Genomic DNA, 18,689 nt, shown 5'->3' with positions numbered 1-18,689 from the left:
TCGCCCGCTACCAGATAACCAGCCAGTCAACAGCCCAGCCACCGCCCTGCTACCAGATAACCAGCCAGTCAACAGCCCAGCCACAGGCACCGCCCAGCTATCAGATAACCAGCCAGTCAACAGCCCAGCCACAGACATCCCCCTGCTACCAGATAACCAGCCAATCAACAGCCCAGCCACAAACATCGCCCTGCTACCAGATAACCAGCCAGTCAACAGCCCAGCCACATGCATCGCCCTGCTACCAGATAACCAGCCAGTCAACAGCCCAGCCACAGGCATCGCCCGCTACCAGATAACCAGCCAGTCAACAGCCCAGCCACCGCCCTGCTACCAGATAACCAGCCAGTCAACAGCCCAGCCACAGGCACCGCCCAGCTATCAGATAACCAGCCAGTCAACAGCCCAGCCCAGCCACCGCCCTGCTACCAGATAACCAGCCAGTCAACAGCCCAGCCACGGGCATCGCCCTGCTACCAGATAACCAGCCAGTCAACAGCCCAGCCACGGGCATCGCCCTGCTACCAGATAACCAGCCAGTCAACAGCCCAGCCACGGGCATCGCCCTGCTACCAGATAACCAGCCAGTCAACAGCCCAGCCACAGGCATCACCCTGCTACCAGATAACCAGCCAGTCAACAGCCCAGCCAAGCCACGGGCATCGCCCTGCTACCAGATAACCAGCCAGTCAACAGCCCAGCCCAGCCACGGGCATCGCCCTGCTACCAGATAACCAGCCAGTCAACAGCCCAGCCCAGCCACGGGCATCGCCCTGCTACCAGATAACCAGCCAGTCAACAGCCCAGCCCAGCCACGGGCATCGCCCTGCTACCAGATAATCAGCCAGTCAACAGCCCAGCCAAGCCATCGCCCTGCTACCAGATAACCAGCCAGTCAACAGCCCAGCCAAGCCACCGCCCTGCTACCAGATAACCAGCCAGTCAACAGCCCAGCCACAGGCATCGCCCTGCTACCAGATAACCAGCCAGTCAACAGCCCAGCCCAGCCACCGCACTGCTACCAGATAACCAGCCAATCAACAGCCCAGCCACAAACATCGCCCTGCTACCAGATAACCAGCCAGTCAACAGCCCAGCCACATGCATCGCCCTGCTACCAGATAACCAGCCAGTCAACAGCCCAGCCACAGGCATCGCCCGCTACCAGATAACCAGCCAGTCAACAGCCCAGCCACCGCCCTGCTACCAGATAACCAGCCAGTCAACAGCCCAGCCACAGGCACCGCCCAGCTATCAGATAACCAGCCAGTCAACAGCCCAGCCCAGCCACCGCCCTGCTACCAGATAACCAGCCAGTCAACAGCCCAGCCACGGGCATCGCCCTGCTACCAGATAACCAGCCAGTCAACAGCCCAGCCACGGGCATCGCCCTGCTACCAGATAACCAGCCAGTCAACAGCCCAGCCACGGGCATCGCCCTGCTACCAGATAACCAGCCAGTCAACAGCCCAGCCCAGCCACGGGCATCGCCCTGCTACCAGATAACCAGCCAGTCAACAGCCCAGCCCAGCCACGGGCATCGCCCTGCTACCAGATAACCAGCCAGTCAACAGCCCAGCCACAGGCATCGCCCTGCTACCAGCCAGGCAGACAGACACCCAACAAGGCAGACAGACACCCAGCCAGATAACCAGCCAGGCAGACAGACACCCAGCCAGATAACCAGCCAGGCAGACAGACACCCAGCCAGATAACCAGCCAGGCAGACAGACACCCAGCCAGATAACCAGCCAGGCAGTCCATTGACCCAGATACATTACATTAGACTCTACCCAGACCCAGATACATTACATTAGACTCTACCCAGATACATTACATTAGACTCTACCCAGACCCAGATACATTACATTAGACTCTACCCAGATACATTACATTAGACTCTACCCAGACACATTACATTAGACTCTACCCAGACCCAGATACAATACATTAGACTCTACCCAGATACATTACATTAGACTCTACCCAGACCCAGATACATTACATTAGACTCTACCCAGACCCATATACATTACATTAGACTCTACCCAGACCCATATACATTACATTAGACTCTACCCAGACCCATATACATTACATTAGACTCTACCCAGACCCAGATACATTACATTAGACTCTACCCAGACCCAGATACATTACATTAGACTCTACCCAGACCCAGACAGTTACATATAGGGCATATGTTTGCGATAGTCTCAACACTAAAGGTGATGTTTCTGTTCAGGGAAGAAAACGATGCCTTTCACATGTGTCAGTTCTTTATTGACACGAGGCCCATCAGTCGCCTCTTATTGACGTGAATTTATTCTCATTTAATTGAACATCTGTGTGTGAGAAGCACAACAGGGTGCGGCTACTGTTGAGGATCTAAAATAGGCTTCAGGCACAGTGTGAGATGAACAGCCTAGATCAGATTGATTGAGAGAGAGAGTGCGAGAGAGAGGTGGAGGGGAGGAGAGATGGAGGGGTGGAGAGATTGAGAGAAAGAGATGGAGAGACCGAGAGAGATGGTGGGGTGATCTGTCATCATATACAGCCCCAGGGAAGTCTGGCATAGCTCCAATCTACCACCAACCACAGCACCAGCACGTTACCATGGCAAAGAGGATGAATGAGCAACACATCTCTTATAGGTTGAAGCCTGGTAAATATGGAGCAGCCATGGAAGAAGAGACAACATCTTAGTCTGTGCTGACTGACTGGAGAGGCAGTAGGCACAAACTATTAAAGACCAGGAGCTCTACAAGAAACTAAACTATTACTGACCAGGAGCTCTACAAGAAACTAAACTATTACTGACCAGGAGCTCTATAAGAAACTAAACTATTACTGACCAGGAGCTCTATAAGAAACTAAACTATTACTGACCAGGAGCTCTATAAGAAACTAAACTATTACTGACCAGGAGCTCTATAAGAAACTAAACTATTACTGACCAGGAGCTCTATAAGAAACTAAACTATTACTGACCAGGAGCTCTATAAGAAACTAAACTATTACTGACCAGGAGCTCTATAAGAAACTAAACTATTACTGACCAGGAGCTCTATAAGAAACTAAACTATTACTGACCAGGAGCTCTATAAGAAACTAAACTATTACTGACCAGGAGCTCTATAAGAAACTAAACTATTACTGACCAGGAGCTCTATAAGAAACTAAACTATTACTGACCAGGAGCTCTATAAGAAACTAAACTATTACTGACCAGGAGCTCTATAAGAAACTAAACTATTACTGACCAGGAGCTCTATAAGAAACTAAACTATTACTGACCAGGAGCTCTATAACAAACTAAACTATTACTGACCAGGAGCTCTATAAGAAACTAAACTATTACTGACCAGGAGCTCTATACGACACTAAACTATTACTGACCAGGAGCTCTATAAGAAACTAAACTATTACTGACCAGGAGCTCTATAAGACACTAAACTATTACTGACCAGGAGCTCTACAAGAAACTAAACTATTACCGACCAGGAGCTCTATAAGAAACTAAACTATTACTGACCAGGAGCTCTATAAGAAACTAAACTATTACTGACCAGGAGCTCTATAAGAAACTAAACTATTACTGACCAGGAGCTCTACAAGAAACTAAACTATTAAAGACCAGGAGCTCTATAAGAAACTAAACTATTACTGACCAGGAGCTCTATAAGAAACTAAACTATTAAAGACCAGGAGCTCTATAAGAAACTAAACTATTACTGACCAGGAGCTCTATAAGAAACTAAACTATTACTGACCAGGAGCTCTATAAGAAACTAAACTATTACTGACCAGGAGCTCTATAAGAAACTAAACTATTACTGACCAGGAGCTCTATAAGAAACTAAACTATTACCGACCAGGAGCTCTATAAGAAACTAAACTATTACTGACCAGGAGCTCTACAAGAAACTAAACTATTACTGACCAGGAGCTCTACAAGAAACTAAACTATTACTGACCAGGAGCTCTATAAGAAACTAAACTATTACTGACCAGGAGCTCTATAAGAAACTAAACTATTACTGACCAGGAGCTCTATAAGAAACTAAACTATTACTGACCAGGAGCTCTATAAGAAACTAAACTATTAAAGACCAGGAGCTCTATAAGACACTAAACTATTACTGACCAGGAGCTCTATAAGAAACTAAACTATTACTGACCAGGAGCTCTATAAGAAACTAAACTATTACTGACCAGGAGCTCTATAAGAAACTAAACTATTAAAGACCAGGAACTCTACAAGAAACTAAACTATTACTGACCAGGAGCTCTATAAGAAACTAAACTATTAAAGACCAGGAGCTCTATAAGACACTAAACTATTACTGACCAGGAGCTCTACAAGAAACTAAACTATTACTGACCAGGAGCTCTACAAGAAACTAAACTATTACTGACCAGGAGCTCTACAAGAAACTAAACTATTACTGACCAGGAGCTCTATAAGAAACTAAACTATTACTGACCAGGAGCTCTACAAGAAACTAAACTATTACTGACCAGGAGCTCTATAAGAAACTAAACTATTACTGACCAGGAGCTCTATAAGAAACTAAACTATTACTGACCAGGAGCTCTATAAGACAATAAACTATTACTGACCAGGAGCTCTACAAGAAACTAAACTATTACTGACCAGGAGCTCTATAAGAAACTAAACTATTACTGACCAGGAGCTCTATAAGAAACTAAACTATTACTGACCAGGAGCTCTATAAGAAACTAAACTATTACTGACCAGGAGCTCTATAAGAAACTAAACTATTACTGACCAGGAGCTCTATAAGAAACTAAACTATTACTGACCACGAGCTCTATAAGAAACTAAACTATTACTGACCAGGAGCTCTATAAGAAACTAAACTATTACTGACCAGGAGCTCTATAAGAAACTAAACTATTACTGACCAGGAGCTCTATAAGAAACTAAACTATTACTGACCAGGAGCTCTATAAGAAACTAAACTATTACTGACCAGGAGCTCTATAAGAAACTAAACTATTACTGACCACGAGCTCTATAAGAAACTAAACTATTACTGACCAGGAGCTCTATAAGAAACTAAACTATTACTGACCAGGAGCTCTACAAGAAACTAAACTATTACTGACCAGGAGCTCTATAAGAAACTAAACTAGTACTGACCAGGAGCTCTACAAGAAACTAAACTATTACTGACCAGGAGCTCTATAAGAAACTAAACTATTACTGACCAGGAGCTCTATAAGAAACTAAACTATTACTGACCAGGAGCTCTATAAGAAACTAAACTATTACTGACCAGGAGCTCTATAAGAAACTAAACTATTACTGACCAGGAGCTCTATAAGAAACTAAACTATTACTGACCAGGAGCTCTATAAGAAACTAAACTATTACTGACCAGGAGCTCTATAAGACACTAAACTATTACTGACCAGGAGCTCTATAAGAAACTAAACTATTACTGACCAGGAGCTCTATAAGACACTAAACTATTACTGACCAGGAGCTCTACAAGAAACTAAACTATTACTGACCAGGAGCTCTATAAGAAACTAAACTATTACTGACCAGGAGCTCTATAAGAAACTAAACTAGTACTGACCAGGAGCTCTATAAGAAACTAAACTATTACTGACCAGGAGCTCTATAAGAAACTAAACTATTACTGACCAGGAGCTCTATAAGACACTAAACTATTACTGACCAGGAGCTCTATAAGAAACTAAACTATTACTGACCAGGAGCTCTATAAGAAACTAAACTATTACCGACCAGGAGCTCTATAAGAAACTAAACTATTACTGACCAGGAGCTCTATAAGAAACTAAACTATTACTGACCAGGAGCTCTACAAGAAACTAAACTATTACTGACCAGGAGCTCTATAAGAAACTAAACTATTACTGACCAGGAGCTCTATAAGAAACTAAACTATTACTGACCAGGAGCTCTACAAGAAACTAAACTATTAAAGACCAGGAGCTCTATAAGAAACTAAACTATTAAAGACCAGGAGCTCTATAAGAAACTAAACTATTACTGACCAGGAGCTCTATAAGACACTAAACTATTACTGACCAGGAGCTCTATAAGACACTAAACTATTACTGACCAGGAGCTCTATAAGAAACTAAACTATTACTGACCAGGAGCTCTATAAGAAACTAAACTATTACTGACCAGGAGCTCTATAAGACACTAAACTATTACTGACCAGGAGCTCTATAAGAAACTAAACTATTACTGACCAGGAGCTCTATAAGAAACTAAACTATTACTGACCAGGAGCTCTATAAGAAACTAAACTATTACTGACCAGGAGCTCTATAAGAAACTAAACTATTACTGGCCAGGAGCTCTATAAGAAACGAAACTATTACTGACCAGGAGCTCTATAAGAAACTAAACTATTACTGACCAGGAGCTCTATAAGAAACTAAACTATTACTGACCAGGAGCTCTATAAGAAACTAAACTATTAAAGACCAGGAGCTCTATAAGAAACTAAACTATTACTGACCAGGAGCTCTATAAGAAACTAAACTATTACTGACCAGGAGCTCTATAAGAAACTAAACTATTAAAGACCAGGAGCTCTATAAGAAACTAAACTATTACTGACCAGGAGCTCTATAAGAAACTAAACTATTACTGACCAGGAGCTCTATAAGAAACTAAACTATTACTGACCAGGAGCTCTATAAGAAACTAAACTATTACTGACCAGGAGCTCTATAAGAAACTAAACTATTACTGACCAGGAGCTCTATAAGAAACTAAACTATTACTGACCAGGAGCTCTATAAGAAACTAAACTATTACTGACCAGGAGCTCTATAAGACACTAAACTATTACTGACCAGGAGCTCTATAAGAAACTAAACTATTACTGACCAGGAGCTCTATAAGAAACTAAACTATTACTGACCAGGAGCTCTATAAGAAACTAAACTATTAAAGACCAGGAGCTCTATAAGAAACTAAACTATTACTGACCAGGAGCTCTATAAGAAACTAAACTATTAAAGACCAGGAGCTCTATAAGAAACTTCAGGCCCTCAAATATAAAAAGGCATGCAGACCTGATGGCATCCTAAATGAAATGCTCAAATTCACTAGTGAAAAATGTCATTTGGCTGTATGAAAACTGTTTAATTTGATCCTGAGTGTAGGTTATTTCCCTGACATCTGGAATCAAGGACTCATAACCACAATCTTTAAGAACAGAGACAAATGTGACCCTAACAATTACAGAGGCATTTGTGTGAACAGTAACCTGGGGAAGGTTTTCTGTAGTATCATAAATGTAAGAGATCTAAACTTCCTTAATAAGCACAATGTCTTGAGTAAAAGTCAAATTGGATTTATACCAAAACATGGTACGACTGATCATATTTACACTCTACACACCCTGATAGATAAACATGTCCACCAAAATAATTCCAAAATATACACTTGCTTTATCGACTTCCAAAAAGCATTTGATTCTATTTGGCATACAGGACTGTTCTACAAAGTTATTGAAAGTGGTGTAGGGGGTAAAACATAAGACATAATTAAATCAATGTCTACCGGCAAAACGTGCAGCATTAAAATTGGCAAGAAAATAACAGAATTCTTTAACCAGGGGCGGGGCCTTCGCCAGGGTTGTAATCTGAGCCCTGCACACTTCAATATTTACATCAATGAATTGGCCACTATTCTAGAAAAATCCTCAGCCCCTGGTGTTAGTCTCCACAATTCAGAGTTTAAATGCCTGCTCTTCGCAGATGACCTGTGCCTGCTGTCACCCACAGCACATGGCCTACAGCAGAGCCTGGACCTGCTAGAGCAGTACTGCAGTACTGCAGTACTGCCAAAAAGACTAACATAATGATTTTCCAGAGAAGATCCCGATCTCAGGGAATTAGACCAACGTTCTCAATTGGTACAAAATATATAGAGTACTGCACACACTACAATTACTTAGGTTTAAAAATAAGCTCAACTGGACACCTTAATGAGGCAGTGAATGAGCTGAGAGAGAAAGCACACAGGGCATTCTACGCCATTAAAAAGCACATTCTAATTGAAATACCTATTCAAATGTGGCTAAAACGAATTGAATGTGCTAATGAACCAATTGCACTTATGGCAGCGAGATGTGGGGTCCATTTGCAAAACGAGATTTCACCAAATGTGACAAACACCCCTTTGAAACCCTGCATGCAGAGTTCTGTAAGATTCTCCTACATGTCCAGAGGAAAACTACAGAATTAGAATTAGGCCAACATCCACTAATAATAAAAACTCAAAAAAATAGTAATTCAGTTTTGGAATCATCTAAAATACCCCCTCTCATATCATTACCAAGACCTGCAATGCCAAGAGCTGAGAAAAGAAAGAGTCCCCTCATCCAGCTGGTCCTGGGGCTGAGCTCACTAACCTGTTCTACTAACACACTGAAGCCTCAGTCCCCTCATCCAGCTGGTCCTGGGGCTGAGTTCACTAACCTGTTCTACTAACACACTGAAGCCTCAGTCCCCTCATCCAGCTGGTCCTGGGGCTGAGTTCACAAACCTGTTCTACTAACACACTGAAGCCTCAGTCCCCTCATCCAGCTGGTCCTGGGGCTGAGTTCACTAACCTGTTCTACTAACACACTGAAGCCTCAGTCCCCTCATCCAGCTGGTCCTGGGGCTGAGTTCACAAACCTGTTCTACTAACACACTGAAGCCTCAGTCCCCTCATCCAGCTGGTCCTGGGGCTGAGTTCACTAACCTGTTCTACTAACACACTGAAGCCTCAGTCCCCTCATCCAGCTGGTCCTGGGGCTGAGTTCACAAACCTGTTCTACTAACACACTGAAGCCTCAGTCCCCTCATCCAGCTGGTCCTGGGGCTGAGTTCACTAACCTGTTCTACTAACACACTGAAGCCTCAGGACCAGAACATCCAATCAATCAGAATAAACCAAATTACAACACAGTCAAAACAAAACTATATTGCTCCTTATTCAAGGTTTCACAGACCTCTCTGTTGAGATGGACAGAGAGAAACAGAGAGAAAGAGACATAGATAGAGAGGGGGAGAGAGAGAGGAGAGATAGAGAGAGAGATACAGTGATAGAGAGAGAGACAAAGAGAGAGACAGAGAGAGAGAGAGAGAGGGGAGAAAGATAGAGAGAGACAGCGATAGAGAGACAGAGCGAGGGGAGAAAGATAGAGAGAAAGAGAGAGATAGAGAGAGGCAGCGATAGAGAGACAAAGAGAGAGACAGAGAGAGAGAAAGAGAGGGGAGAAAGATAGAGGGGAGAGAGAGAGAGAGTTAGAGAGACAGAGAGAGAGAGAGAGAGAGAGAGAGAGTTAGAGAGAGTTAGAGAGAGAGAGAGGGGAGAGAGAGAGAGAGAGAGAGAGAGAGAAAGAGAGAGACAGAGACAGAGAGAGAGAAAGAGAGAGAGAAAGACAGAGAGAGAGACAGAGAGAGAGACAGAGAGACAGAGAGAGAGACAGAGAGACAGAGAGAGAGACAGAGAGAGAGACAGAGAGAGGTACCTAACCTCCTGCCCAATGTATGACCATATTAGAGAGACATATTTCCCTCAGATTACACAGATCCACAAAGAATTCGAAAACAAATCCAATTTTGATAAACTCCCATATCTACTGGGTGAAATTCCACAGTGTGCCATCACAGCAGCAAGATTTATGACCTGTTGCCACGAGAAAAGGGCAACCAGTGAAGAACAAACACCATTGTAAATACAACCCATATTTATGCTTATTTATTTTATCTTGTGTTCTTTAACCATTTGTACATTGTTACAACACTGTATATATATATAATATGACATTTGTAATGTCTTTATTGTTTTGAAACTTCTGTATGTGTAATGTTTACTGTTATTTTTTATTGTTCATTTCACTTTATATATTATCTACCTCACTTGCTTTGGCAATGTTAACACATGTTTCCCATGTCAATAAAGCCCTTGAATTGAATTGAATTGAGAGGGAGGGAGGACATGAAAAGTAAATGAGGGACAGAGAGAGGGGGGGAGGAGTTAATATGGTCACCATGGTCCATAGGCAGGAGAACAGGAGTTTATAAAATGATGGTAATAGACCACTAGTATGGTAATAGGACATCAACAGGACAAAGACACCTGCAAATGGATCCAGACTCCTCCTTAATCCTTGCTGTGTCCCTGCCTCCTTCCTACCCTCTTCTTTTAAGTACCATTCCATTGAAAACACTGTCTCTCTCTGACCTTTCAGTGGGTCGTCCCGGCACCCACAGAGAAGGTTAGTGCATAAAACACTGTTTCTTCTGAACAACAAGGCTGCATTCTAATGAGGGGTCCAAGACAGGCAGAGTGGGATCTGCAGTGGGCCGCTCCCCATCTCTCTCTTTCTCTCGTGGACCACAGGGAGGAGCAGGAAGAGACAGGCAGAGTGGGATCTGCAGTGGGCCGCTCCCCATCTCTCTCTTTCTCTCGTGGACCACAGGGAGGAGCAGGAAGAGACAGGCAGAGTGGGATCTGCAGTGGGCCGCTCCCCATCTCTCTCTTTCTCTCGTGGACCACAGGGAGGAGCAGGAAGAGACAGGCAGAGTGGGATCTGCAGTGGGCCGCTCCCCATCTCTCTCTTTCTCTCGTGGACCACAGGGAGGAGCAGGAAGAGACAGGCAGAGTGGGATCTGCAGTGGGCCGCTCCCCATCTCTCTCTTTCTCTCGTGGACCACAGGGAGGAGCAGGAAGAGACAGGCAGAGTGGGATCTGCAGTGGGCCGCTCCCCATCTCTCTCTTTCTCACGTGGACCACAGGGAGGAGCAGGAAGAGACAGGCAGAGTGGGATCTGCAGTGGGCCGCTCCCCATCTCTCTCTTTCTCTCGTGGACCACAGGGAGGAGCAGGAAGAGACATGCAGAGTGGGATCTGCAGTGGGCCGCTCCCCATCTCTCTCTTTCTCTCGTGGACCACAGGGAGGAGCAGGAAGAGACAGGCAGGACCAGGAGGATATGTTGTGTGGGATACAGGCAGAACCAGGAAGATATGCTGTGTGGGAGACAGGCAGGATCAGGCAGGTATGGTGGGTGAGAGACAGGCAGGATCAGGAGGACATGCTGTGTGAGAGACAGGCAGGATCAGGCAGGTATGGTGGGTGAGAGACAGGCAGGATCAGGCAGGTATGCTGGGTGGGAGACAGGCATCCAGACAGGCAGGACCAGGAGGATATGCTGTGTGGGAGACAGGCAGGATCAGGCATGTATGCTGGGTGGGAGACAGGCTTCATGACCATTCTGCCCAGCAGAGCTTCATGTCCAGCAGAACTTCATGACCAGCAGAGCTTCATGACCATCCTGTCCAGCAGAGCTTCATGACCATCCTGTCCAGCAGAGCTTCATTACCATCCTGTCCAGCAGAGATTCGTGACCATCATGTCCAGCAGAGCTTCTTGACCATCCTGTCCAGCAGAGCTTCATGACCATCATGTCCAGCAGAGCTTCATGACCATCCTGTCCAGCAGAGCTTCATGACCAGCAGAGCATCCTGGCCAGCAGAGCTTCATGACCATCCTGTCCAGCAGAGCTTCATGACCATCCTGTCCAGCAGAGCTTCATGGCCATCCTGTCCAGCAGAGCTTCATGACCAGCAGAGATTCATGGCCATCCTGTCCAGCAGAGCTTCATTACCATCCTGTCCAGCAGAGCTTCATTACCATCCTGTCCAGCAGAGCTTCATTACCATCCTGTCCAGCAGAGATTCATTACCAGCAGAGCTTCATGACCATCCTGTCCAGCAGAGATTCATGACCATCATGTCCAGCAGAGCTTCTTGACCATCCTGTCCAGCAGAGCTTCATGACCATCATGTCCAGCAGAGCTTCATGACCATCCTGTCCAGCAGAGCTTCATGACCAGCAGAGCATCCTGGCCAGCAGAGCTTCATGACCATCCTGTCCAGCAGAGCTTCATTACCATCCTGTCCAGCAGAGCTTCATTACCATCCTGTCCAGCAGAGCTTCATTACCATCCTGTCCAGCAGAGATTCATTACCAGCAGAGCTTCATGACCATCCTGTCCAGCAGAGCTTCATGGCCATCCTGTCCAGCAGAGCTTCATGACCATCCTGTCCAGCAGAGCTTCATGACCAGCAGAGATTCATGGCCATCCTGTCCAGCAGAGCTTCATTACCATCCTGTCCAGCAGAGCTTCATGACCATCCTGTCCAGCAGAGCTTCATGACCAGCAGAGATTCATGGCAATCCTGTCCAGCAGAGCTTCATTACCATCCTGTCCAGTAGAGCTTCATTACCATCCTGTCCAGCAGAGCTTCATTACCATCCTGTCCAGCAGAGATTCATTACCAGCAGAGCTTCATGACCATCCTGTCCAGCAGAGATTCATGACCATCATGTCCAGCAGAGCTTCTTGACCATCCTGTCCAGCAGAGCTTCATGACCATCATGTCCAGCAGAGCTTCATGACCATCCTGTCCAGCAGAGCTTCATGACCAGCAGAGCATCCTGGCCAGCAGAGCTTCATGACCATCCTGTCCAGCAGAGCTTCATGACCAGCAGAGCATCCTGGCCAGCAGAGCTTCATGACCATCCTGTCCAGCAGAGCTTCATGACCAGCAGAGCATCCTGGCCAGCAGAGCTTCATGACCATCCTGTCCAGCAGAGCTTCATGACCATCCTGTCCAGCAGAGCTTCATGGCCATCCTGTCCAGCAGAGCTTCATGACCATCCTGTCCAGCAGAGCTTCATGACCAGCAGAGATTCATGGCCATCCTGTCCAGCAGAGCTTCATTACCATCCTGTCCAGCAGAGCTTCATTACCATCCTGTCCAGCAGAGCTTCATTACCATCCTGTCCAGCAGAGATGCATGACCATCCTGTCCAGCAGAGATGCATGACCATCCTGTCCAGCAGAGCTTCATGACCATCCTGTCCAGCAGAGCTTCATGACCATCCTGTCCAGCAGAGCTTCATGACCATCCTGTCCAGCAGAGATTCATTACCAGCAGAGCTTCATGACCATCCTGTCCAGCAGAGATTCATGACCATCATGTCCAGCAGAGCTTCATGACCATCCTGTCCAGCAGAGCTTCATGACCATCATGTCCAGCAGAGCTTCATGACCATCCTGTCCAGCAGAGCTTCATGACCATCCTGTCCAGCAGAGCTTCATGACCAGCAGAGCATCCTGTCCAGCAGAGCTTCATGACCATCCTGTCCAGCAGAGCTTCATGACCATCCTGTCCAGCAGAGCTTCATGACCATCCTGTCCAGCAGAGCTTCATGACCAGCAGAGATTCATGACCATCCTGGCCAGCAGAGCTTCATGACCATCCTGTCCAGCAGAGCTTCATGACCATCCTGTCCAGCAGAGCTTCATGACCAGCAGAGATTCATGGCCATCCTGTCCAGCAGAGCTTCATTACCATCCTGTCCAGCAGAGATTCATTACCAGCAGAGCTTCATGACCATCCTGTCCAGCAGAGATTCATGACCATCATGTCCAGCAGAGCTTCTTGACCATCCTGTCCAGCAGAGCTTCATGACCATCATGTCCAGCAGAGCTTCATGACCATCCTGTCCAGCAGAGCTTCATGACCAGCAGAGCATCCTGGCCAGCAGAGCTTCATGACCATCCTGTCCAGCAGAGCTTCATGACCAGCAGAGCATCCTGGCCAGCAGAGCTTCATGACCATCCTGTCCAGCAGAGCTTCATGACCAGCAGAGCATCCTGGCCAGCAGAGCTTCATGACCATCCTGTCCAGCAGAGCTTCATGACCATCCTGTCCAGCAGAGCTTCATGGCCATCCTGTCCAGCAGAGCTTCATGACCATCCTGTCCAGCAGAGCTTCATGACCAGCAGAGATTCATGGCCATCCTGTCCAGCAGAGCTTCATTACCATCCTGTCCAGCAGAGCTTCATTACCATCCTGTCCAGCAGAGCTTCATTACCATCCTGTCCAGCAGAGATGCATGACCATCCTGTCCAGCAGAGATGCATGACCATCCTGTCCAGCAGAGCTTCATGACCATCCTGTCCAGCAGAGCTTCATGACCATCCTGTCCAGCAGAGCTTCATGACCATCCTGTCCAGCAGAGATTCATTACCAGCAGAGCTTCATGACCATCCTGTCCAGCAGAGATTCATGACCATCATGTCCAGCAGAGCTTCATGACCATCCTGTCCAGCAGAGCTTCATGACCATCATGTCCAGCAGAGCTTCATGACCATCCTGTCCAGCAGAGCTTCATGACCATCCTGTCCAGCAGAGCTTCATGACCAGCAGAGCATCCTGTCCAGCAGAGCTTCATGACCATCCTGGCCAGCAGAGCTTCATGACCATCCTGTCCAGCAGAGCTTCATGACCATCCTGTCCAGCAGAGCTTCATGACCAGCAGAGATTCATGGCCATCCTGTCCAGCAGAGCTTCATTACCATCCTTTCCAGCAGAGCTTCATTACCATCCTGTCCAGCAGAGCTTCATGACCATCCTGTCCAGCAGAGCTTCATGACCATCCTGTCCAGCAGAGCTTCCTTACCATCCTGTCCAGCAGAGCTTCATGACCATCCTGTCCAGCAGAGCTTCATGACCAGCAGAGCATCCTGTCCAGCAGAGCTTCATGACCATCCTGGCCAGCAGAGCTTCATGACCATCCTGTCCAGCAGAGCTTAATGACTAGCAGAGATTCATGGCCATCCTGTCCAGCAGAGCTTCATTACCATCCTGTCCAGCAGAGATGCATGACCATCCTGTCCAGCAGAGCTTCATGACCATCCTGTCCAGCAGAGCTTCATGACCATCCTGTCCAGCAGAGCTTCATGACCATCCTGTCCAGCAGAGCTTCATGACCATCCTGTCCAGCAGAGCTTCATGACCATCCTGTCCAGCAGAGATTCATTACCATCCTGCCCAGCAGAGCTTCATGACCATCCTGTCCAGCAGAGCTTCATGACCATCCTGTCCAGCAGAGATTCATGACCATCCTGCCCAGCAGAGATTCATGACCAGCAGAGATTCATGACCATCCTGTCCAGCAGAGCTTCATGACCATCCTGTCCAGCAGAGCTTCATGACCATCCTGTCCAGCAGAGATTCATGACCATCCTGTCCAGCAGAGCTTCATGACCATCCTGTCCAGCAGAGCTTCATCCTGTCCAGCAGAGCTTCATGACCATCCTGTCCAGCAGAGCTTCATGACCATCCTGTCCAGCAGAGATTCATGACCATCCTGTCCAGCAGAGATTCATGACCATCCTGCCCAGCAGAGCTTCATGACCATCCTGCCCAGCAGAGCTTCATGACCATCCTGCCCAGCAGAGATTCATGACCATCCTGTCCAGCAGAGCTTCATGACCATCCTGTCCAGCAGAGCTTCATGACCATCCTGTCCAGCAGAGCTTCATGACCATCCTGTCCAGCAGAGCTTCATGACCATCCTGTCCAGCAGAGCTTCATGACCATCCTGTCCAGCAGAGCTTCATGACCATCCTGTCCAGCAGAGCTTCATGACCATCCTGCCCAGTGTCACAGTTTTATTTATTTATTTATTTTACCTTTATTTAACTAAGCAAGTCAGTTAAGAACAAATTCTTATTTTCAGTGACGGCCTACCAGGAAACAGTGGGTTAACTGCCTGGGGATTTGAACTTGCAACCTTTCGGTTACTAGTCCAACGCTCTAACCACTAGGCTACCGTGCCGCCTCACAGTAACATCCCAATAAATGGTGTGCAGGCGGGTCCTGACGGGGTGTCTATCTGGCGGTCCGTCCACAGGGCTGCTTCACAGAGTCTATCTGTCCTAAGAGGTCTGAGGTCTGAGGTGACCCGGGTTCGATACCGTTTCACTTGGCTGTGCGACACACATTTGTTATCAGTTGCCAGTGAAAATGTTTTACCTGGTCAAATTAGTTGTGGTCTTTTTAATTTCTTTTTTGTCATTACGATTTATTCAAACAGTAATGTGCAATTAACCAATAATAATCCTACTTTCTGTGTGGCTCAGGGCTCCATGTACAGTCTAGTTTTGTCTGATCTTGATTATTGTCCAGCCGTGTGGTCGAGTGCTGCAAAGAAAGACCTAGTTAAGCTGCAGCTGGGTCCAGAACAGAGCGGCACGTCATTGTAATCAGAGGGCTGATATAAATACTATGCTGCCAGTCTCTCTTGGCTCAGAGTTGAGGAGAGACTGACTGCATCACTTCTTGTTTTTATAAGAAACATTCATGTGTTGAAAATCCCAAATTGTTTGCATAGTCAACTTACACACAGCTCTGACACCAACACTTAGCCCGACAGACTTGCCACCAGGGGTCTTTTCACAGTCCCCAGGTACAGTACAAATTCAAGAACGTGTTCAGTATTATATAGAGCCCTTATTGCATGGAACTTCCTATTGCTCAAATAAACAGCAAACCTGGTTTCAGAAACCAGATAAAGCAACACCTCACGGCACAACGCCTCTCCCCTATTGGACTAAACTATTATAGTCTGTGTGTATGTATTGATATGTAGGCTACGTGTGATTTTTTTTTAATGTATGTAGTTCTGTCCTGGAGCTGTTCATGTCTATTAATGTTCTGTATTATGTTTCATGTTTCATGTGGAACCCCAGGAAGAGTAGCTGCTGACTTTGCAACAGTTCATGTAGATCCTAATAAAATACCAAATACACTAATGGACATGGCAGTCCTTACTGAAGACACTAATGGACATGACAGTCCTTACTGAAGACACTAATGGACATGACAGTCCTTACTGAAGACACTAATGGACATGACAGTCCTTACTGAAGACACTAATGGACATGACAGTCCTTACTGAAGACATGAATGGACATGGCAGTCCTTACTGAAGACACTAATGGACATGACAGTCCTTACTGAAGACATGAATGGACATGGCAGTCCTTACTGAAGACACTAATGGACATGACAGTCCTTACTGAAGACATGAATGGACATGGCAGTCCTTACTGAAGACACTAATGGACATGACAGTCCTTACTGAAGACACTAATGGACATGACAGTCCTTACTGAAGACACTAATGGACATGGCAGTCCTTACTGAAGACACTAATGGACATGACAGTCCTTACTGAAGACACTAATGGACATGACAGTCCTTACTGAAGACACTAATGGACATGACAGTCCTTACTGAAGACATGAATGGACATGGCAGTCCTTACTGAAGACACTAATGGACATGACAGTCCTTACTGAAGACACTAATGGACATGACAGTCCTTACTGAAGACACTAATGGACATGACAGTCCTTACTGAAGACACTAATGGACATGACAGTCCTTACTGAAGACACTAATGGACATGACAGTCCTTACTGAAGACATGAATGGACATGGCAGTCCTTACTGAAGACACTAATGGACATGACAGTCCTTACTGAAGACATGAATGGACATGGCAGTCCTTACTGAAGACACTAATGGACATGACAGTCCTTACTGAAGACACTAATGGACATGACAGTCCTTACTGAAGACATGAATGGACATGGCAGTCCTTACTGAAGACACTAATGGACATGACAGTCCTTACTGAAGACATGAATGGACATGGCAGTCCTTACTGAAGACACTAATGGACATGACAGTCCTTACTGAAGACACTAATGGACATGACAGTCCTTACTGAAGACACTAATGGACATGGCAGTCCTTACTGAAGACACTAATGGACATGACAGTCCTTACTGAAGACACTAATGGACATGACAGTCCTTACTGAAGACACTAATGGACATGACAGTCCTTACTGAAGACATGAATGGACATGGCAGTCCTTACTGAAGACACTAATGGACATGACAGTCCTTACTGAAGACACTAATGGACATGACAGTCCTTACTGAAGACACTAATGGACATGACAGTCCTTACTGAAGACACTAATGGACATGACAGTCCTTACTGAAGACATGAATGGACATGGCAGTCCTTACTGAAGACACTAATGGACATGACAGTCCTTACTGAAGACATGAATGGACATGGCAGTCCTTACTGAAGACACTAATGGACATGACAGTCCTTACTGAAGACACTAATGGACATGACAGTCCTTACTGAAGACACTAATGGACATGACAGTCCTTACTGAAGACATGAATGGACATGGCAGTCCTTACTGAAGACATGAATGGACATGGCAGTCCTTACTGAAGACACTAATGGACATGACAGTCCTTACTGAAGACACTAATGGACATGACAGTCCTTACTGAAGACATGAATGGACATGGCAGTCCTTACTGAAGACACTAATGGACATGACAGTCCTTACTGAAGACATGAATGGACATGGCAGTCCTTACTGAAGACACTAATGGACATGACAGTCCTTACTGAAGACACTAATGGACATGACAGTCCTTACTGAAGACATGAATGGACATGACAGTCCTTACTTACTTACTGAAGACATGAATGGACATGACAGTCCTTACTGAAGACATGAATGGACATGACAGTCCTTACTGAAGACATTCATGGACATGGCAGTCCTTATTGAAGACATTAATGGACATGACAGTCCTTACTGAAGACACTAATGGACATGCCAGTCTTTACTAAAGACACTAATGGACATGACAGTCCTTACTGAAGACATGAATGGACATGACAGTCCTTACTGAAGACATGAATGGACATGACAGTCC

At 46.0% G+C, this 18,689-nt stretch overlaps 1 protein-coding gene across 1 annotated transcript in view; it reads right to left on the bottom strand.

Moving 5' to 3' along the window:
• LOC139386328 (partitioning defective 3 homolog B-like) overlaps nt 1–18,689 on the bottom strand; it is a 406,750-nt gene that overhangs the window by 81,902 nt on the left and 306,159 nt on the right. The window lies entirely within an intron of this gene.

Source organism: Oncorhynchus clarkii, chromosome 3 (genome assembly GCF_045791955.1).
Source record: "Oncorhynchus clarkii lewisi isolate Uvic-CL-2024 chromosome 3, UVic_Ocla_1.0, whole genome shotgun sequence".
Lineage (NCBI taxonomy): Eukaryota > Metazoa > Chordata > Actinopteri > Salmoniformes > Salmonidae > Oncorhynchus > Oncorhynchus clarkii.
This window is presented reverse-complemented; position numbering and strand designations above follow the sequence as displayed.